This window comes from Meleagris gallopavo, chromosome 17 (genome assembly GCF_905368555.1).
Source record: "Meleagris gallopavo chromosome 17, MGAL_WU_HG_1.1, whole genome shotgun sequence".
In the NCBI taxonomy this organism is placed as follows: domain Eukaryota; kingdom Metazoa; phylum Chordata; class Aves; order Galliformes; family Phasianidae; genus Meleagris; species Meleagris gallopavo.
In genome coordinates, this window is record NC_139420.1 from 9,286,717 (window position 1) to 9,309,553 (window position 22,837).

A 22,837-nucleotide genomic window follows, 5' to 3' on the forward strand; every position below is an offset into this window, starting at 1 on the left:
GGGGCCGCGGGGCCGCAGCCCCCCGGCGCGTGGCGGTTGGGAGCCGCCGCCGCCCCCGGAGCGTCGCCGCGGCATCGCGGGCCGGGAGCGGGGAGGCGGCGTCCCGCGGGGCGCGATGGAGGCCCGGCCCCGGAGGATCCCCCGTCGCCCCGGGGAGGAGCGCGGCACCCCGCACCGGGAGGAGAGCCCCGCGGGCGCTGCCCCGCAGCCATCGGGAAGCGCGGGGAGGGAGGGGGGCCCGGAGCCCCGCCGGCCGGAGCGGGGCTGCGGGAGGTGCCGGCGCCACCGGGCAGCGGCCAGCGCTCGTCTCGGCGTGGCCGGGAGGATTCGGAGCCCTCATAGCCGCCCCCGACAGAACGCGCTCGGGAAGTTTTTGTCCAGCCGTTGAAACGAGCGCAGAGGTTTCGCTAGGGCGCATCGTGAAAGCCTGTACAAACGAAGGGGTTCGCACCTAAAAAGCAGGTTATTTGACGTCTTTGTAATCAGACGCAGGTAATTAAGTGGCGACAGGTGATTCAGTAATGATGTTCTGTTTAAAAACATTAAAGGCTAATGGTGTCAAATCAGACATATGTTCCTGATGAGGAAAGGACCCGGTTGCTTCTTGCTCATCTTCAGACAGTGATTGTGCTTCACTGCCAGACTTGGATACCTCAGCAGTTTATGTACCCAGAGAGATGAAGGTGTGATTATAGCATAATAAGCTTACTCATGCTAGCTCTGCTCTCGCTGGCACATGCACAGCAGTTACTATGCAGCGACGCAGACTTCAGTGCAACAATCAAAGTGCAACTTCTCTGCAGCTTGAGGTCCCATTCCAGCCCTGCTGCCGTGCCTGCACAACTACGCACACCGGGAAGGCCAAAGCTACCACAGAAAGCAAATCACGGCGCAGTCCTGCATCAGCACGCTCTGCCCCTTCCCTGTACAGTCAGCACCAGATGTGCAGCAGCTGCACACAGTCTGTGCACATCCTGTATCCACGCTCAGGATGGCAGAGAGGTTGGTGGCCCCTCTGCCCGAGACTCCTGGCAGCAGCCGGCGCAGTGGCTGAATGGGGCTGCTGATGGAATTGCAATGAGGACATTTGTTGAGCAGCTATTCCCTATTCATAGATGCAGCATCATTTCAGCTCCTAATTTTCAAGCAAAGTGCTGATTGTTCTTTTTTCATCTCTAGAAGAGGCTTGCTTCTGTTTGGTATCACCACTGCTCAAAGGCAGCATGGCTGGCTGCACGTGAGCCCTGGCTCTCATTGCAGCAACGGCACGGCTGGAGCCATGGCAGCTGATGGGATCTTTCTGCTGGGAAGCTCAGAGGCATCAGAAGGCTGAAATGAGAATTTCTTGCTACCTCCCTGTCCTGGGGAAGTTCACTGTGCTGGGTTGTAACACTGCTCCAGTGAAGCTGCCATTTCTGGAGACTGCTGACAGCTGCAGTATGAAAGTTCAGGTGGGTAAAAGTCCTGTCTGGCCTTGACTAGCACTGCCCTCGCCCTCCCTGGGGTCTTTCAAGCTATTCCTTAGGACTGCAGTGGTATTGCTGTCCACAGGTGGGTTTCGTTCTTTGTCTCAGTCAACTGAGAACTGCAGAATTTGGAGCAGATGCCTCATTAGTGAGCAGGGAGTCGCGCAGGTGTGATTTATCTTTGGAGAGCCCTTCAGGGATCAGGGCAAGGAGCAGCTAGACTAATAGAGGCAGGAACAATGCAGGCAAGGGCCATGTTACAGAACAGAGGAACAGAGAAATGGCAGCAGCTGAAAGAACTATGAAATGAGACTGTATGAACGGGAGCTAGAAACATGGTTGTCCTTGACTCCCACATTTGGGCTTCGGCTGGGAAAGAGCCCCAGCCATACAGAGAATCTGGAGCACATCCTCCTCACTAATCCATTTCTGAGTTTCTTTGCGTATCTCCTTTTCTAGACAAATTAATTTTGGGATGCAGTGGCTGTATAACATCCACTACATTCTAAAAAGCCAGCTATCCTGGAGCCAAATGCCAGGGAACAGCAGTGGCCCATTGCAGAGAGAAACACGTAATTCCAGCGCGGCTGAGCAGCGAGACACACAGGGACATCTCTCCAGAGAGCACATGGCTTCTCCTCCATCTGGCAGCACAAAAGAGGACAGGCCTGAATCCTCAAGACACAAAGATTACATTATGTAATGTGCACGCTCGCTGCTGGCAGAGATGAATCTAAGTCAGAACGGTGCAATCCAGCCAGAGGCTGAGGCAGAGGGAGCTGCAGCCTGGCCCAAAGCTGGGGCTCCTGGGGTGAGCAGGGGGACTGCCTCTGATTCCTGCCTGTTTTTTTAGTCTTTGTTTCTGTTAGCTGCATTAGCAAGAACATCATTGTCTGAGGTAAATGTGATATCACACAGAAAATCTGCCAAAGAACTGTAAAATCTAAGCTGGGAATCAGGACGCTAACCAGGAACTTGTCCCGTGAGACACAGTGAACTGGACAGCCTGGATTTATGGCCTACCTCTCCCTTTATTGTCTTTCCATCACTTACAAAAGGTTCCAGAAACATGGCATGTCTCAATAGCCAAAGATGCCAACTATCAGTCTTCCAGCATATTGTGTTTGGACAGGCATGTGTCTGCCACCAGAGGAAGCAGAAGCACTGACAGCTGGAGATTCTGTTTGCTTGAAGACTTGGTATTGCTCTTCAGGGTTTACTCCATGGGAGAGGAATAATCTCGACAGCATTACAAAGGCATTATGGTTCTGGCTGTAATCTCTGTGTTCAAATCCACCCCAGTGACTTGCATCTTGATTGCAAGCAGAGAATTTCCCTTTGTGACTGTCAGGAGGAGATGAGCAGATGGACCCAAGGTTGCTTTCTGCAGTCAGATAGTTTTGAAGGGGGAAAAGCTGAATGTGTGATCCTGTAATAGAGCTTCAGGAATGGGAAAGGAGGATGGAACAAAAGAACAGTCCCCAATAAGACAGGAAGAACTACTGGAGGGGAGAGGAAGGGGAGCAAGATAATAGAGGTGAGAGAATGGGCAGGAATAAAAGTGAAGCTCACTACACATTACAGCATGAAAACAAAGCGTTCACCAGAGACAGGACTGGGCTGTGCCTACCTGAGCATGCAGTGGGCAGAACAGGTTACAGCTAGCATCACTGCAGGGGAGGGGAAGCTTTCCAGAAGGAAGCAAGAGACCTTTGCACTCCGATGCTCCATGAGGCCATGGATCAGTGTTACTACAGCTCTGTACTGTCAGCACCCGGCCATCAGAGCTGGAGAGCACTGTGCACACAGAGGTGATGCCCCAACCTGTTCCTTGCCTTCCAGATGACATAACATGGAAGAAGATACAACGGACACTCTGCTGCCCAATGGGACAAGTACATGAGCTTCCTGTGTGAGCAGGTCTGGCCAGGACCAGAGAAGTGATTGGGCTTCCCTGTTCCAGGCTCACTAAAAATGAATACTCCTTTCTTGGCATTACTACTTACCCTACTTGCTTTCCTCGTGCCACTTTTGAGTCTCGCAGTCTTCCAATTCACACAGCTAGCAACACAATCAATTAAGCTGGTTTAGCTGGCTTAACTTTGCAGTTTTATGTGCCCGCAGTTGGCAAATGTCCCCTCTTTCATGTCAGAAATCTCCATTGCCAAACTATGATCAGCTCTTCACAGTCACATCCATGTAGAAGCACTGCTGTGCGAGTGGAGGTAAAGCACAAAGCAGGCAGGAAGCCCATTTAGGTGGAGGTCTGGGTGCAAGTTCTAGAAGAAAATACTCTTGAAAACCACTGAAGCAAGATTGATGTGGTTTCAGCAGTGACAGCAGTGCTTCTCTCTGTTGGTCTCAAGGCAAAAATGACAGTGAGCCAAAGAGTAAACAGCAAAGGAATACTCAAGGAGTAATTATTTTTCCACTTTCAAATGATCTGAGCTCTCCTAGGTAAGTGCAAACCTCTCCGCGAGCCCATGCAGTGTTTTACAGTCACAATAAACGAGAGATGGAAGGCAATGATCTCTTTCTGAAGTGGGACCTGGACCACAGGATTACAGCTGCTTATCATGGACAGGTGGGCTCCTCAGCTGCATTGCATGGATCCCTGGTCATCGTGTAAAGTGCCTTTGCTATTTTTTCTGACTGAGGTCATTTAATTTTTATAATCTAAAAAATAAAAAGCTTCCTTATTAATAGCTTAAATAATTAGTTTGAGTGATAGGGACTGTCTGGGATATCCACAGTAAGGAAACAAGCAGTTCCCAGTTTTTAGGTTCTCTTATCTATTAACCTCGCTCAAAAAAGCACCCTAATGCATAGTAGAATTTGATTAATAATGGAGATTTATGAAACATCTTAATCATCTCCATATCTATAGCTTCTTCCACTTTCCAGCTCACTTAGAGCTGCCTAACAAGTCTCCTAGAAGACTTTACAGAGACTTTTCTAAGTACATCACTCAGCACTGTACATGACAGCAAGTCATACTCCTTCTAGTAAAGTCAAATATTTAAAAATATTTGAAATGTATTGTTAATTTCTAATGGCTTTGTGCATTAAAGTCATGAGGACTAACGACAGACTATGCAGATCAAACGGAGCCTTTTCTCGACGCTCCAGCTCTGAGGGACTCAAGTGTGGATAAGGCTGTTACATAAGACAGGCTTCTGGATCTCACTGAAGTGCTTTACAATTAGGACGGAATATTAATAAAAGGCAAACTGAAAACCTCCAGCTATTAGAAGGATTAGGACTTTGCAGAGAGCTGCGGGGATGCATACAACGTCAAAGCCATCTTCTTGGCTGTGATCAAATGCAGCAGAAAAGGATCTGGCAGAAACAGCTTCTTGGAGGGAGGAGAGAAGATCTGCACTATCATTAATAGTAATAATAATAATAGCAACTACAACTTCTACAGATTGCAGTCCAGAGCAGCAAAAGACATGAAACAAGGAGAGGAGCCTGGAGCTTCTCTTGCTAGCACTGTGCAGACTGACAGCAGGTGTCTCTGCAAACATGGAAAAGCATCTGCTCATTTACACCTATGCAGCTGCACTGGCTTTCCTCAGAAAAGCAAGAACTGAATTTACACACAAGGTATTTGTTGCTCAGCTGCTACTACCTGAGCACTGGCCAAGAAGTAACACCAAAGCTCTGAATGCTATTTAAATGATCTGTGTTTTACTAGTTTTATTTTCTGGAGATCGACTGCGTGATTTTCTCTTCCAGGCAGTCCTAAGGGCTGTTTCTGCTATGAGCCCAGGCCACTTTTCCCTGCAGCTCTCACAGTAATCATTACCTGCCAGCTTTCAATCTGTCCTACAGAAATATCACTCTCTAATTTATTGTAATCAAGCAAATAATATTGACTGCAGGTTGAATATTCTTCTTACTTTTGAGGAAAACTCCTTTAGGAAAAACCTGGGGACTGATCCCTTTGCAAATAGAGCATTCCCACTCATCCTTTTACTATCTGGATTGTGTTCCCCCCCAGGCCACAGCCATCACAACCATTACTTCAGGTGACTGAGATGCTCAGACTCAGAAAACTAGACACAGCAAAAGCCTTTGTTCTGTTAAGGAGAAACAGCAGGAAAAGTCTCGTGAATAAGGAATAACTTTTAAAGTATTTTGGGTGCAGAGGGATTAAGGAATGCCATTATGATATTAGAAGTAAAAAGATGCCAAAGAGTGTTTGAATGGAAAAAAGCCATGAAGATGCCCAGAAGAGCTGAAAGTCTGGAAATGCAGAATGCAACTGGGAAAATATTAAATTGTATGTGTATGTGCTAGAAATCCATGTTTATCTGAAAGCCACATATGTCAGAAAAAAGGAAGACAAATCAAAAGGAAGCTTTATGTTTTCATTATGCTCAATTTTGATCATTTTGAGACATTTGAAATGCTTAAGATGTTCCAGTCAACTCTGACTGTGAAAACCTCTTAAATATCTGTTTACATTATGAGACAGAGCACTTCTTGGAAAAATGAAGTGCAGAATGTTTTTAGATGAATGTAAAAAAGTAATATAAAACTGAACAGATGTATGTGTGAGACTGATTCTTACCTTCTCCAAGATTACTTAAGAAGCCTCTCTTGAGATTTGTTCTGAAAATTCAAATTTTTTCCTTCTAACATTTCAAGGCTGATAAAAGGCCAAAGAAGCAAGCTATGGCAATCATCCATTGCCAGAATTAAGCACAGGGTAGATCCAAACACAATGAAAACACAAAATATACCAAGAAAGAGATCATATTCAGTACAAAGAATAGAGCGCATTAAGCACAAGGATAAAATCCTATAGGCTCAAACACTACAACAACCAGCATAGAACAAGAAGATTCTTGGCATATAGATGCTGGAAGTGTCATAAATTTACAAGCAGCAGCTGGGCTTGTACAACACAGACAAAATCATTGTGTTGTGACCTCAGGTAAACTGTTCATAGGAAGAAAACTTCAGTGCTGCAATAATAAATGAACATGCTTCCAGCCTGAAAAGAAGTGAGACATTTATGAAGTTGGACAATGGCACCCAAGTGAGTGTGATGCTAGAAGCAGTCTGATATGCAATTAAAAAAACCAACAATCAGAAGGCAAAGGGTATTAAGGTAAAATTCAGAGATTACGCTGATAAGCCTTTCACCATTAATGGATTATAGGGGCTAGATGTATGAGTAAATAGGAGATTGGAAAGCATCCAAGGATAGTGGCTAAAACCACTGTTTGCAGTGCCAAAGGCACACTGAATGGCAGACCTGAGCAACTGACAGCATGCGTGCAAAGGTCAGTACTGTAGGAAATGTAAAGAAAGGCTCGATAAGGATTTTCCAGCTAAAAGATGCCAGCCAAGACAGGAAAGAGTTACTGGTTTCAGAGTCACCAACTAAGTAAAAGAGGCAAGTGAAATGTGATGTGATGCTTTCCCAGTGGTACTGACACTGCATTCTGGTATTATAGATAACTTCGAGTCTCCATTGTCCTCATTCCAACAACACAGTGGAAACCATATTAAAATAATAGCTATGAGTTATGGATAAACACTGCTGCTAAAATTGGTGTCATGTATTTCAATTTACTGTCCTTGGTTCAAAGGCTTGGAAGTTATTGACTAAGATTAAGATAAACATACAATTAAAAACAAGAATGTGTTAGCTAGATTAAGTAAATAATTCCTGAATTTACAACTAAAAATTCAAGATATGCTTTATGTATAATTTGGGGTATTTGTAGGGTGAGCTAATAACAATTAGAACATCACACTAACAAAACCGGGCATCTCACCTGTAAGCAACATATTTAATGAACAAAAAATGAGATTTAGAGTGACTACACTGAAAACAGTTGAGGTTTATGGAGCGGGGATTGTATAAAAACAGGAAGAGATACATAAAACAGAACAAACCCACAAGCAGCAGCAGTATCCCAGGATCCATGAGCTTTATGAGACTGACACAGAATGCATTTATGATGAAAATCAGTAGCTCCAAACAAGTGCTCACAGAAATCTGTGGATACATGAGATTGTCCGAGCAGACAGCATGTGATGAAAAACACACAGTACATTTCCATCTCCAGGAACTACATTTTTTTCTTGCCTGAGCAAGTGACAACTTGGTAGCAGCTATAAATTGAAACAGCCTAGTGGAGACATGGCCTCACTGAATGGCTTAGCACATCCCAACAGCAGTGGCTGCAGATGCTGAGAGACATCGTCAAGTTCACACGACACTGCAATCCTTCAGAACATAATGAAGATCTTCAGCACGCTAATTATGAGTATTGATTACAGCCATACATAACAGAATTACTGCTTTGTTAATTTTTACTATGATGATGATTTGTCTTGGATAGCATGATGGGATTTTGAGCACTTAAGTACACAGCTTCTCAGATGCAGGAACTCCATGAAAGATGCTCAGCAGAAGCAGCAGGCAGTTCTGACTGACTACTGAGTATCACACAAGCAGAGACCTTGCAGAGTTCCCTGCAGTGACTTCTGCTGGTAAGAGGGGCTCAAAATTGTAATAAAAGCAATACATCTCCATTACAACAGCAGCATCATACACATGTTCAAACAATATGTCTATGTTAAGGACCAGTGATTACCTGGATACCACATCAGTCACTGATCCCATCTCTGAGCCTGCGGAGCTGCCTCACTCCCAGCTAGAGCTGGGGAAGATGAAAGTTTTCCCACAGTTTTCCTCCTGCTTCAGGCTACTCCTGGAAGCACGCTCTGGTCCTGTTATTTGAATCCCTATTTGCAGCAGAAACATTGATCTGGAACATTGCACCTCTTTGGAACAGCAAACCTTTTACAGGCCCTCCTGTGACCAAGGGGCCAGAAGGACAGCAATGGGAGGAATCACCAGAAAGATAGCCTTAAATGAATAAATGAAATACATTTCCCTCCGAGAGAAGGCTTATTGGAGTGTAACGAAAACAAGCCCCATCCCTCCTCCCCTGTGCACACACACACACACCCTAGAGGCTTTTGCAAAGCTACAGGAACAGAAATAATTTTGTTTGAATCCATCAAGCATTAAAATCCGTTCGCTGAGGGATTGAAGTGAAAAATGAGCCGGAGACAGGAATTAGAAGCTCACCGCCTGGGCTGTCAAAAGGGATTTTCCCCAGATAGAAAACAAGCAATTGGAAATGCAGGGAGGTAAATCCCTTTCAGTCTCTGACATGTACGCAGACTCTTGGTTCCCCTTCCTGGCCCTTTCTGGGTTTGTGGAGCCAAACCTGGGCACCTCTCCCTGGGTGCTCTTCAGCCACAGCCCCAGTCTTAGGATCCCCTTCCACAGGTCTGCTCTGAGCACCAGAGCTCCATGAGAGGCTGTGGTGAGACAATCAGGGGAACCAGTGGTGCTTCACGTGGTGTCATGAGAGCTCGCCAGGGCCTAAGGCACCAAAGGGAAGCCAAGGCAGCTGCTGAAGGGATAAACCAAGAGCCCTAAGAATCATTTTATCTACTCTGTACAGTTTGTGAAGAAAGAGACAAGTAGCATAGTTGTCATTACAATTATAATCACTGCACATCTTAGTTTATTACTCAAAAAATGAACTTCAAGTCCCTGAAAAATGACCTTGTTCTCTCAAGACTACTACAAACACCTCAGCACCAGCTATACTTTTTTTGAGGTCTCAGAGGCTTATTTGCAACCACAAGAACCAGAAGTCTGCTTTTTTCAAAATGAAACAGATACAGAAAAATAAGGCAGCAGTCAGGGAGACTTGAGGTCACCCTGCAGAGGTCACCTCCTGCCCAGATTACATGATGAAGCGTACAGGGTACATCTCACATCCACAAGTCTTTACATCTTATAGCTGGGCTTTGAGAAATAAGTGACTGTTACAGCACTGTTTGGTTTTATGCAGGGTAGACCTCCCCTTCAGTTGGCTGCGAAAACCAAAGGCAAGAATTATTTATAGTACAGTTTCTGTACGAAGATAATAAATACAACCCACTGTAGAAAAGGCCAATGTGCCCCTGGGTCTGTAGCTCAGTGATGCAGGACAGCCAAAAGTGAAAACGCCAAGGAAACCTACAGATCTACTAAATCGCATTAATGAGATGCTGAGAAATTTATAGTCATCAAACTGCACTGTTGTTGTGTACTGTGAAATCAATTATCTACTTAGTGGAGGAGAGGGAAGAAAGAGGTGGAAAGAAGAAAAGGAGAGGATGAGGAGCCAAATACGAAGTGTTTAAGCTATAGGTGGAAGCCTGCAGAATAACAGGAGCAGGGAGCTTTCCAACCACAGATCAGTTCCAGACACAAATTGGTTTAAGAACAGAGCAGATGTAGAATAAGAACAAGGCAAACATGCATGCAGCAGGATCCCTTTGGAATTCAAAAGCCAGTTAAGAGAACAGACAACTTCAAGAAGTTTAGTCTAACATAATATTCAATAATTTTGATGTATGCTAATATGCATCAAGATAAAGACCACAGTTACCTAGATCCAAAGAGGTATCTAGGTGCTCATAGTAAATATTTTCTTTTGCACGTGCTGTCCTCTTCTGTTGTATAGTGTGCTTTCCTCTTGTTCTGCAAATCTCTGGTAATAACATTACCACTTAGGTGGTGCTTCATAGCTGCAGATCACACTGTGTTTAACCCAGGGGGTATCATTATCTCTGTTTCGCATATGGAGTCATAGAAACACCTAGAGATGAAATGAGTCCATGGTAAGATCAGAAAAACAGCTACAGTTTTATAAATTACAGTGTTGGCTTGTATATACAAGAGAAACCTCAGGAGGCTTAAATGAGATTTGCTGGCAGCATAAAGACTGTTTGAAAACACCCATGAAAAGAGCTCATCTTATTGCTAAGCCAGGGACAAACATGTACAGGGACAAAGAAAGGATGAGGTGACGATGCTGTGGTCATGGGTCAGAATGAATCAATAACAGCTGCTTTAGTAGCTACACTAGGAAGACTTCATGTTTTGTTCACACTGATGATATTCACAGTTGTCTCTCTGCTCTTTGAGGAGCTGAAAAGTTATCAGCAGAATCTTACACTGGGACCAGAGCATCCAGACAGCTGAGCAAAAGGCCTGGGGAAAAGAGCTGGCTGAAGTCACCACTGGCCACACAGCTCTAGGGACAACACCGGGGTGGAGATTCATTTGCATCGGCTAAGTCTTACGTGCATCCCCATTTCTGCCCCCTCCTCCTGCAGAAGATGCTGCTGCGCTGAACCTGAAAGGTCTGGTTATAAATAGCCTCTCCCTGCAGCTCCTCAATGAGCCACTGAGGCGGAATGAGTCATCTCTGCTGCTCCGTGCCCCCCCAGACCGACTGCACCGGGGTGGGAGCACGGCTGCCAAAAGCACTGGTACACACTGTTCTCTCTCAAAGGGCAGAGGCCTTGGGGGACAGGGACACTAGGCAAACTAGCTCTGCTCATTACTCATAAACGCCCAAAAGACACATCACTCTGTGAGTAAGAATGGTGTAAGAACCATCAATAGCACCTAGAAACCAACGCCAGCGCTTCAGCCGCCTCTGTTCATACTGCTATCCCTGCCACCCCAGTGGGATCTTCTAACCTGCTAATTGGTTTGTCGTGGAAATGATTGAGCATGCATTCGAATGTTTCACTCTACTTGCAAAAAAAACCTACTCCCTACCAAGGTTAGTCAGCATCTGCCCAGCAAACGGACACGGTGACCAGCAGGTGATCTGACATACCCTAACCTTGCTACTAGGAACACTCCTTTTCTTTTTACTCCTAAGAGTAAAGAATGTGGGGATTTTAACAAGCAAAGTGAGATTTAGATTGGATTATTCCACCGTGAGAGAAATCCAGGTGCTCAGAGTAAAGGATTCTAGCAATTATTTGCTTTGCTCAAGTGGGCTTTAATTGGAGACAAATGGAGCTGTACTGAAACATGTCTTTTCTCAAGCCTAAGGCGTTAAAGATGGGTGTTTCATGAACTTAGCATATACATCTCAAGCAAGTAACAAGTTCTAGCCAAGATAAACAGGTATCTGTAACATAACAAATTTGCTGCAATTAACAGAACATTTGAGAATGAGTGTACACTATGGGGGCAAATAATCTAAACCAACTGGGTTAAAAGGAAGAAAAAAGAATATCAGGAAGTGAAGACAATACAAAGTTGATACCAAATGAGTACACAGAGAGAATCTGGAAGCTTATTACTACTACAAAAGAGCAAAATATGGAGATAGGAAGTGAAGAAATCTGATGCTATATTTCATTCAAATGGAGAATTTAAGATAATGTGATCCAAATGATTCTGATATGTTTTCCATATGCTAATATTAATGTGATTTATGGATCACCCAAATGTTGTGTGAGGAAGCAAACTCTGGACAACAGTGAGTGTCAACAAACAGGACAACAAGCAAGAACATCTTATGGCTCAGAGAATCACAGAATTATAGGGCTTGGAAGGGACCTTGAGATCACCTAGTCCAACAGCTCTGCTAAAGTGTGTTCCCTACAGTAGATGAACCCAGGTGGGTTTTGAATATCTCCAAAGGAGAAGACTCCACAGTCTCTCTGTGAAGCTTGCTCCAGTGCTCTGTCACCTTCCAATTTCAGGTGAAGCCAAAACTTTGCAAGAAAAACCCTGAAATAGAAACTTTACAAAAAGCTATCATTAGAACTGAAAACTGGTAAGGCTGATGAGGAGTCAGACAAACGTAACAAACAGAGCAATATGTTTCAGTTCCATTGGCTTCTCAGCAGTAGCAGTATGGACAAGAGCAATATTCCACAGCTATATGGTCACTGTACTTCTGCAAGTGTTCCCTGGTGCCATACTGCATGGCAGCAGAGGGAATATTGTATGCTTTCAGTCATGCAGTGATGTAAAATGCTGACAAAGGCTGGCAGATATTTTGCTGCTGGCAGAGGTGATACAGTGTTGTCTCAGTGGAGGAAGATGATGAAACAATTTTACATTACTTGCCTTCCCATTTTCCCTCCAGTTTTTAATTCACCATCACATCCACAAAGTACATTTCATTAATGACTTTGTACTGACAAAGTCAGTACTGCACGTGTGCAGCTTCATTCCTATATTGACATTGTCCTGGAATATTTTATCTTCAAAGATATTACTTCAGAGGGACTCACTGCACAGAGGAACTGAAATCCTGAAAACTTCTCTGTCCTGTTTCTACCCTTCTTCTCAGTAGCTAGAAAGTTATTTACCAGTGGCTGGCACCCAGAAAAGGCAATTCTCATTTCTGCTATCACCTCTATCCTCTCTTTCCTTTCTTCATTATTATCTCCTCTGATACAAAGAACACCTATTTTCTCTTGCCTTGTAGCAGTGAATAAAGCTGAAGATCTTTACGTTCTTGCTTCTCACCGTGCAGTACAGACTGGCTCACCACCTCTTCTCTCATCTCTACATTTTCCAGTTAGAAAAGATCTACCCACATTGTTATTGATCGCTGTATTCCTTAGCCTTTCTGTGGAATCCAAGCTTTACAAATGTGGTACAAGTGCTGCCTAATTGTGTCTCAAGAGTGTATCTGGGATGAACCTGAGTGCTGTCCCCAGCTCCTGTGTGTGATAGCTAAGAAAGAAACTTACAAAGGTCAGTCCCTTGCTATCTATCTCAAACTCCTATCATCCTTTAATGATGGGAAAGGGATAGAATAGGTGAACTCCTGGCATTTCATGAGGGTTTTTTTTTTTTTTTGAACACTCTAGGATTTTTTTTTTCATGTCTAGCTAATAAATTTATTTATCAATTGAGAAAATTAACTCTTTGATCTGTTGGTGGTATTTGAATCTTAATACAGTAATTTTAGCCATAACTGCAGTCCTGTTAGCTTACCACTTGAACACAGATACAGCAGCCAAGACAAAGGACATACAGAGATATCAGTACATAAGAAAGCAAATTCTTTACTCATTTGCAAAGATACAATTTCAATCTCTTTCAGATATATGGCCAGTGCACCTAAATGGAGAATCCAGCCTAACAAAAACCCTTCAGTGTAAGGCAGTGCCTCCCCTCAGTGGGAGGCAATGCGAATGGCAAAGGCTACGCTTTGACTACCCCACAAGAGAGAGGATGGTGGTTTCCACACCCTCAGCTGTCCAACATATTTTTCATTAATGAGCAAGAAAGTAGGTTAGTAACAAGATAATAAGGCATATGGGAGGCAGGAGCATCACTGAGGTTTGAGATTTTGATGGGAATAGAGGAAATACTGATTAAATAAAATCAAGTTTAAAAAATTTTGCTTTAAATATTTGTAAAGGCTAACACATTCCAAAACAGCCTTTCAGGTCATGGAAGAAAAAAAAATCAACAAAAATCCATCCACCAATGGCTGCCCGAATTGTCCTAAGACACCAAGGTGTCTGTTTGTTCAATCACACACATTAAACACGGAAATCAACAATACTGAAAACAGTGCACATAAAATGGCTATTTCCAAGAAAAGATGCAAAATTTAACAGGGCAGCTGAAGCTATGAGGTGCTACCAGAAGGTACACAATTTTCAGTCTTCAATCCAGAAATGAGAGATAGAAAGCATCTCTGAAAGCAGCTTCTTCTGTTAGACTGCTGTTCCAGAGATCCTGTACAGAATATCAAGCTCCATCTCACCTGAGACCAGGTAACCCCCCAACATCCAAGTCTGTTTCATCCTCGTCTGTCACTCTTTAGCTATTCTGAGCAAGGGAATTCCAGCTCCTAGAAAGAACAAATTGAAGAAAGCAATTAGCCCAAATGCATCCATGGCACTAGCTGCAATGGCAGGTGGGAATTCTGGCTTTTGGACTGGGAGTATACAACAAGTATACAAACGAGTGTATCACTCATTCCCATAAAAGTAGCCCTGTTTAAGGCTGCAGAGGCTGCATGCCAAGCTTTGCAGAAATCCATGTAGGCTATCTTTACATATCCCAAGTAGGGAAGATTTCTGTGGGGCTTACACTTCTCTCTCATGTTGTGTGGTTTCATTTTTTCCCCCAGTTTATTTTTCCTCCTTTCCGTTCACTGGATGCACATAATTTTCCTATTCAACAGCATTAAGTAGAAACGTAGCGATTATGCAATGAGATCTATATATACATTTTATTGCCTACTGGCATGCTTAGATTGTGGGAATGAATAGAAGAAAAATTCTCCTGAAGGAATGAAGAAGTTGCCTGCAGGTGATCAGCTGCTGATGCCCAGTGGCACCTCCAGTCATGTGGGAGTGCTGTGCAGGAACAGCTGTGGTCGAGGTGTGCTGCCATCCTACCCGACTACAGAGGGATTTCAGATGATATAAGTGATTTCTTGTTCAGACAATTGCCATTTTTAAATTTTCTTCACTACCTCCGCCTTCTCCCCTTTCCCAGGCAAAATAAAATCTGAAGAGACAACAACACTGTCGTGAGAACTGCAAAAGAACTGACCCTGCCCTAACCTGAGGGGAATTTGGCTGTCCTGCAGAACTTCGAGCAGGTCTGCTGCAATAGTTATTTGTATTGTCTTTCACTGGTTTTGTTACACAGTACAAAAAGACACCACAGATCCACAGCTGAGCCCAGCATCACAGGGACAACAAGTCACTGTCCTGGGGGAAAGGAAAAGGAGCACAGGGAGGAAGAGGAAGCATAACCAACAGCTGGGGGAAAAAATCCCTTTCTTTTTGCTTTGTAAGGCTTCTTTCTCACACTCAGGCTCCCCCTGCTCCCTTCCCCAGGCCACAGGCACAGCAGCCTGCTGTGTGGTCCACAGCTACGGCTGGAAATCGAGCCCCAAACTGTCCTTTTGATTCCTAAAGCTGCGGAAGTGAACAGGCAGGAGGTAAGAGCATCCCAGAGGAAACGAGGCTCCTCCGGCACAGTGCTGCAGCAGCAAAGCTATTAATAAATGTTTGCAATCTTTTAATCGTTCTGCTAAATTGCCATCGTGTTCCTGCAAACCCCATAGTGTGTCAGTGCAGCTGCCTCCCCCCGCCTGCCTGCCCGTGTTCGTGCATGTGATGAGGGGGAACATCAGGAACACGCTCATATCCGAGGGCTGCTGCAGCGTTAGAGGGAGAATGATTTTGACAAGTGACTTTTAAAATCTTCTCGACTCCAAAGTAAGCGGCCCTATTAGTTACATCTATCAACCACACTTTCACTTGCTTTTCCTTCACCAGCATATCCTGCCTGCCCAATGCAGACGTTGCACTTTTCATCATGGAAATATCACATGGGATCTGTCGAGGCTTGGGATGCACTACCTGGGAGGACGCATCTCTTGCCATATGACTGCACTGTGGTTGCAGTCAGTTAGCAGCCACTCTGCCTTCGAGATATTCTCAGCAACAGAACGTTTTTGCCCACTTCATCCAGCCCACCACTGAGCTGAAAATCCTCAGGATACGACACAAACATACATTGCTTTTCAGGCTTTTACTGCAGGGCCGGTTAACCAAGTGGACTAGAAAGACGTGATCCTATTTATGGCAACACATAACATTTCCGGATGAAAAGGATTAATACTTTTAAACAAATTGCCTATTCTCCTCTCCATGTGGCTGAAGCACAGCCATTATTGCCCAAGCCGGCGCACAGCAGACAAAGAAACCCTCCAACGTCACGGTGGAGATCAGCTTCATCCTTTGTCTGCTCCCTCCCCCAGCTCAAACTCTCATCTTTGTCCTAATTATAATAGCGTTGAAAATTATCATGGTTTAAAAAAAGATGCCAGCTTATATAATATTCTTATTGCTTATTAATGATTTCAGAAGGCAGAGCGAGTTGCCTTGCATTGTGGGAATTATGCAAACCGAGGCTGAGCCGTACCTTGCTGGGCTCCACCAGTCTCTTATTTGGAAGCCCGATGCGTGAGGATTACCATGTAATAACAGATGTAAAGGCTTTTAGTGAATGACAGGCCTGCCACACACACTTGAACAAGAAGACATGACAGGCATCACATGTCGCACTGATTAGCCTTGGGCACTTTTCAGAGGCAGAAGACTGAAGGCGCAGTGACTTTAAGCGCCCGGCAATGTGATAATCCCCAGGACGGCACAGCCTGACGAGTTTGATTGCTGTTTGGAATGGGAGCTTATGAATAATAATAAAGAAAACATCAGACTGGGTTTTGGTGACACACTTACACAGCGCTGACAGCCAGAAAGACAGTCTGCTTGAATGCAGAGTCCTTAAGTCCATTACTTAATCTAAAATTACTTACATCCTGTCCTCTAAACATCATCCTCTCCTATAAAGCTATAATGTGTGAAAGACTTAATAAGGAACTTGAGATTTAGTATGTGCTTCACATGAAATATTCTCTGTCTTTGTCACTATGGCATCTTTCAGTCAGAGAATGCAGGGGAGAGTAGGAGGGAACGTGAATGGGAGCAGGAGCTCTGGATCCATGCTATCAACTCCTGTGCTTTATTGGAAAACGAGCTTCAGTATAAGGTGACACCACCAGTCTATGATGCTAAGAGACTATCAAAAGACTAATTCAGTTTCTTGCCCCCACACTTACAGAGAAACACCTGCACTCGGCGAGCCCCCAAAATAAAAGAGCTCCGTATGTATAATTTAAGTAAATTAATTAAATAAAATGATTTTAAAATGATTTTGTTGATGTCTGTGATCTGACTCACAGATGCTCATCATCTTACAATCCTGATTATATAATAGGAAGTAGATGTGCTTCTCAAGGCAAGAGATGTGCATATGCAGCAGTGTGCATTAAAATGCCGAGAGAGCTGAAGCTGAGAATGTGTTTTGGGGAAATCTAACAAGCCCTCAAAACCATTACCTTTTTTTTTTTTTTTTCTTTTTTAAATCCTATATCTTACCAAAAAAAAGAAAAAAAAGAAAAAAAACCTCCACAGTTTTTTACTTAAATGTCTGTCCCTCTGTTTGCCACATGCAGAGCTGAGCGAGCTCTCCTTCAGCCAAGCAATTGGGGCAGGAAAAGGGACAGAGAAGGGACATGCTAAATGGATCAATCCATCTCCCGGACACCAAGCTGGCCGTGGCTTAGTTTCTCAACCTGCATGTGCACACTGGTTTGAAGCTATGTACTCCTCAACGCCAGTTCTTCAAACAGCTCCCATTGCATCTCCAACACCATCTAGGACTTTGCTGGCAGGAAGAGTGCTCCTTGGCTTGGCATCGAGACACAGGCAGTCCTGGGGGCTGGCATACAACAGGCACACGCTGAAATGTGGGGAAAAGTGAGCTCCCTTAGGAAAGATGGAAAATGAAACCAGATGCCACCGATGCTGAGAGAAAGAAGAAACCAGATCTGATCCTTTAGATGACTTGATGGAGGCTGCTCGTGTTCAGAGGCAGAAGGACCAAATTCAGCTCTAATTAAGTCACTAATGTTACAGCGGGACGAACATGATCTTTTGTGCATCGCAGGTATGAAACAGGGACACAGAAGGTCACACAGCAACAACTGCTTGAGTTCAGCACGTGCACTGTTGAATTTAACCGAGGTGGTCTGAGGGATGTGCCCTCAGTGTTCCCAGAGCTGCCACCAAGAGCTTCAGCTTGGGACCAACCAACAGCAGGCAAAAGTCATCCCCAGCACCAGCTCGAGCTCCAGTGCCCTCAGGGCACCTGGTGGGATCAGCCTAGCAAATGCAGCAAGATATTTTTTGTTTGTTTCTGTCTTCACAGTGTGCATAGTTAAGAAAAGTGACATATGTTTACAGCCTTTAACTAAGGTGCAAACATGTCTTTAAAAAAAAAAAAAATAAAATAAAATCAAGAAGCTCCAGCAAGCTTCCTAAAATAGGTCAGATGCTCCCCGTGCTGTTTGTCTTCTTCAGCCTACAGCAGCCATGGCCTCCAGAGATGTGTTTGCACTTACTGGTCACTGCAAGCACCCCCAGCCAGCATGGCACGAATCAAAGAGCTGGAATTGATTTTGCCCCACTCAAATCTGCACTTGCATACTGCTCCCCGCTTTGCTTTTGGGGGGCTTTCAATTAGTGTGCTGGGCAGCTGGATGGATGGAGGCTGGAACAGAGCGGTGCGGAGGCCTCCAGCAGATTGGGCCAGGCAGAGTGGAGATCCACGTGCCTCGAGTGTGTGACTGACACACTCCTTGCACCAAGCTGACACCAGGACAAGCTGAGCCCCCTGGCAGCCAGCCCCAGCCCCAGCCTTACCTCCCGCATGCTGTGCTGCCCTGCCAGAGCCACGCAGCAGGCACGCCTTATGTAAGGTTGCTCCAGGATGCCTGTCCTCTCGCTCAGCGACGTAGTTGCAGAGTGATGGATGTGCTGGAAAATGCTTTTCATTGTCTCTCTCATTAGGGAGACAAGAGCTCTGCAGAAGGCATCTCTGATCCTATGCTGCTCGAGGCTGCTGGAGTTCAACACAAAGCCACGTAGAAAAATGGTTGTTCAGCATATGGCACTGTAAGCAGATGTACTGATGGGGCTGTGGCTTGCCCTGCACACAGGGATGCAGGGGAAAGAAAAAGCAAAGAGCAAAGATCTGCTCTACCCAGGTAAAAAACATACTTTGTTTCTTCACCTGAATTCAAACATCACAGTCTTGTCTCTTTGGCAGACAGCACTGACCCACACCTGAAGTGCTGGTTACTCAAGACTTGCAGGTTTTTGCTTGCCTTTCTTTCAGAAGCTTCCTTCACGGATAGTTACACTGAAGGGTTTTTGTTTATTTGAAGTGTTTTCCCTTTCCTTTATCTGCGGTTGTTCCACGGGTTCCTGGAAACTTACTGCTGAAAAGTCTCTCAGCATCAGCAACGAAAGCTGCCTCGCAGATTGCATCTCCTGCATCAGCACCTTTCAGCACAGCACAGATGAGGAGTCCTGTCTCGTTGCCATGCTCTGAGATCTGTTCTGTCTCAACGTACTGCTCTCGAGTGCAGGCTGGAAATTGAGTAAAACTCTCTGAGGCCATTATTAGGTTGATGTCAGTCTTTGCTGTAACTTATGGAACGCCATTCTCCTCCCTATAGGTGGCAAGAAGATAAAATCCTGCTAATGCTATTGGGTTCTTTGAGAAGAAGCAATTTTTCAATTAAACATAATTAAGAGCAATTACCCTTTATCTTCAGAGACCAGAACAAAGAATAATTAATCCATCCTAACATCCCTGTTAAGGAGGCTTTACGTATGCTTTCTTCACACAGCAGATCACACGGTAACTTCTGTGGCCTGCTGCTCCCTCTGCTCTCACAGGCAGGAAGGGAAGAGAAAAGAGGATCCTAACCCAACTGAACTGATATCCCAGGTTCTGCCTTAAGCAAGGAGCTCAGAGCTCAGCAGCAGCTGTTTGTTCCTTGCAGCAGCTTGCTGCAAACAAAAAGGGCACTGCCCACAGATTTCCTATTTAGAAGCAGTTTTACTACATTTGATAATTAAGAGCACGTGGTCACTATTAATCTAAAGAGAATGATCCTGTTCTTGACTGTTCCAACAACAACAAAAAAATCTGCACATTTCATTTTTTCATTATGCATTGATTATATTTGCATTAGCATTTATATGCTAAGGTGATAAAAAAGGATAGCTTTATTCCTAAGTATATCGATCTGAGGGCTCCTGAGCTAAAAAGGAAGGAGGGGAAATACAGAAAATGAGAGAGTAAAAGGAAGGGACCAAAGTGAGAGAGAACACATCCCAAATATTACATTAAAGCATCTACATGAAAGGCTCCAGGCCAACATGCTTACAGAATGCACTCTTCTGTGTCAGTGACCTTGTGAAGATAAACGGAACAAAAAGCTTCGGGCAGCATCACACAGAGGATTTAAGAAGCAGTTTTAATTTTAGGCAGATTGTTTTGTGTTCAACCACAGGGTTATCTGGGGATGCAATGTGCATACAGTGGAACAAAACATAGCTGTCACCCTCGTACCACACCTGATGGCAAATTCAGCTCAGTGCTTCCAGGGGGAAGCAAAGCCATGGCTTTGGCAGTGCAAGGAAGATCAAATTGTGGTATCATAAGGATGGAGCACCAGCACGTCTAATTTTACTCCAGAATGTAATTAATTACTTGGCTACATTATGTGTGAGCAACATACAGGACGGATACTCCAACACAATATGCTCTAACATGCTGGCTCCCCCTGCTCACATTGTGTCCTTGCTCCCTATCTCCAGCCTGACAGCTATTTGCCGCGAACGATTTGTTGAGTCCTTTTGTACCTCTGCTTCCTTATCTACAAAATGCAAACATCCTATCTAAAAAGGATGAAGATTCACTAACTGATGTCTTTTCAGTGAACGCACTTGCTGGTGATTTTAATTGTAGCAAAAACTTATGAATTCTAAGAGCTGACTGCATGCAATAAAGGGTGTACATCAATCACAATGTTTACTGCAGCTTATTAGTACAATTAATTCTATACAATACAAATATGACTTAGCCCATAATCTGGAGATTACATAGGTAGTGTAAACCCAAGACAAAGGTCTGGATCCCAAAGGCCCAAGGTCTCAAAGGCCAACCCCACCTGGAGCAAACAGCAGAACAGAGCCATTTCAGAGGACACCAGGGCTCCATTCCTACAGCAGATGTAACCTCCCCCATTTTCTAGCCCCATCCTGCTTTTCAGATCAGGCAGAGCATGGCTGACAGGTTCAAAAGCTCCTCGACAATTTCTGGTAAGGGTCATAGCCTGAGTTGGGTGAATTTGGCATCTGTTCCCAAAACTCATCTTCCCAATATGCACCAGCAGCTTGAGTCCAAATCCACAACTGCCCACATGACCATCCAGCATCTGGGCAGGATCCACGGGATATGGATGGAAGAAAACCTCAACAGGGAACTCTCTGAGAACCCTGAAGCATCTGGAGTGACAGCAACACAAGACCCAAATGACTCTGAAACATGCTTTGTCCTGCTCTCTAAAACACATTAGTTAATATCAGCCATTTGTAGCCTTTAATGTATTATTCTCAAAATAAAATCATGATGTGAACCAAGACCAGAAAAAGTCAGCCCAGGAGTTTATTGGAGTCACCCCTTTGTTGGACAATCATTGACAAAGCTATTATTCATTGATTAAGAGCCTTCTATCCAAAGTTCTCAAATAGCTTTATAAATCATTTCTAATGTCCCTAGATTGCATGTTACTTGCCCCTGTCCTACCACACTCTGACCTCCATAATTTCTATTTGATAAGCTATTCCAAGGCCATATAGTCTCTCTACGTCTGCAAGAGACACCCATCCTCCCCCTTGGCAGCTCTCTGCAGACAATCTTCAACTCAAATTGCATTTCCCAAATTTTTCTCTCTCCAACCCTATTTCAGGAGACAGTTCTTTCCCACCTTGGCCATGTAACTCAGTGTCACTTACGATTGCTTCTTGAATCACTGACACAAATCAATACAGCAAAGCTTGCAGAGGACAGGGTGAGGAGGAAAGAAAACAAACGAGGAGGTGTTAGAATCTTTTAGACCTGGGCTGTCAGCTCAGCAAACCGTGAAGCCTGACCAGATCTGTACGCCTTGTGCTGACACGAGCGCTGTCTGCAGGGAGCTGTGGCGGCTCAGGGCTGCTCTGTGCATCGTCCAGATCAACAACAGGGAACCGAAGGCCACATCCTACGTCAAATGAAGCAGGACGGCGCTCTCTCACCACACTGCTCTCTCTTTGCACCGTGTCTCTCCTAATCAGCTTTCTAGACCGAAAACTGAGGCTTTCGCAATGCACGGGGCCGTGCCTGTAGCATGCACAGTGCACACGTCCTATCGGATTATAGGGCACAGTGCACTCAGGCGGGATGCTCATCGAGCCCCAGCTGTGCCTCCGCAAGAACAGGGAAACAAGGAGGGCAGCAATGACAGCAACCTGAACAGGTCGGAAGGCAGGCAGGGGAACAGCACCGCACCGACAGCTCCCGGCTCCTCACTGCACAGCAAAACCACACGGGAACCCCACAGTGATGCCTTTGGTAGCACAGAGATGTGGGACCGGCTGGAGGTGGCTGTAAGGATCGGTGGAGCACAGAACGGAGCCCAGCCTGCTGGCAGAGCACAAAGCAACGCAGAACAGGCCTGCTACCTGCACCATAGGCTGGCATATATCCACAGTGCCTTTGTTCACAGCACACAGGAAAAGGCCTTGCAGCAGACTTGGTGCTTTTCTCCCCGAGAAATTCTCATTAATACCTGCCTGAAGACGACGGAGGGGAGTGAGGAGAGAACGGGAGCAGCAAAGCCGGCAGCCAGCAGCACCTGTGTCACGAGGCAGGAGTTTAGCACCCGGGACAGGAATTGCTCTGCCTTTATCACTGCTTTGTCCACAATTAAGGCCGTTAAGGGCGACGTTTCCACTCCGAATTAGCCGTGAGGCGCTCGGACGCCCCTCGACGCCTCGCACCGCGCCTCGCACCGCGCCTCGCA

At 45.0% G+C, this 22,837-nt stretch overlaps 1 long non-coding RNA gene across 1 annotated transcript; it reads right to left on the reverse strand.

The window, feature by feature from the left end:
• Positions 1 to 7,193: 7,193 nt before the first annotated feature.
• LOC146543194 (uncharacterized) lies at positions 7,194 to 22,550 on the reverse strand. Its single transcript, XR_014887050.1, has 3 exons — positions 21,892 to 22,550; positions 14,096 to 14,182; positions 7,194 to 10,153 (listed from the first exon to the last, which is right to left on the reverse strand). It is a non-coding gene; the product is annotated as an uncharacterized LOC146543194 (long non-coding RNA).
• Positions 22,551 to 22,837: the final 287 nt, after the last annotated feature.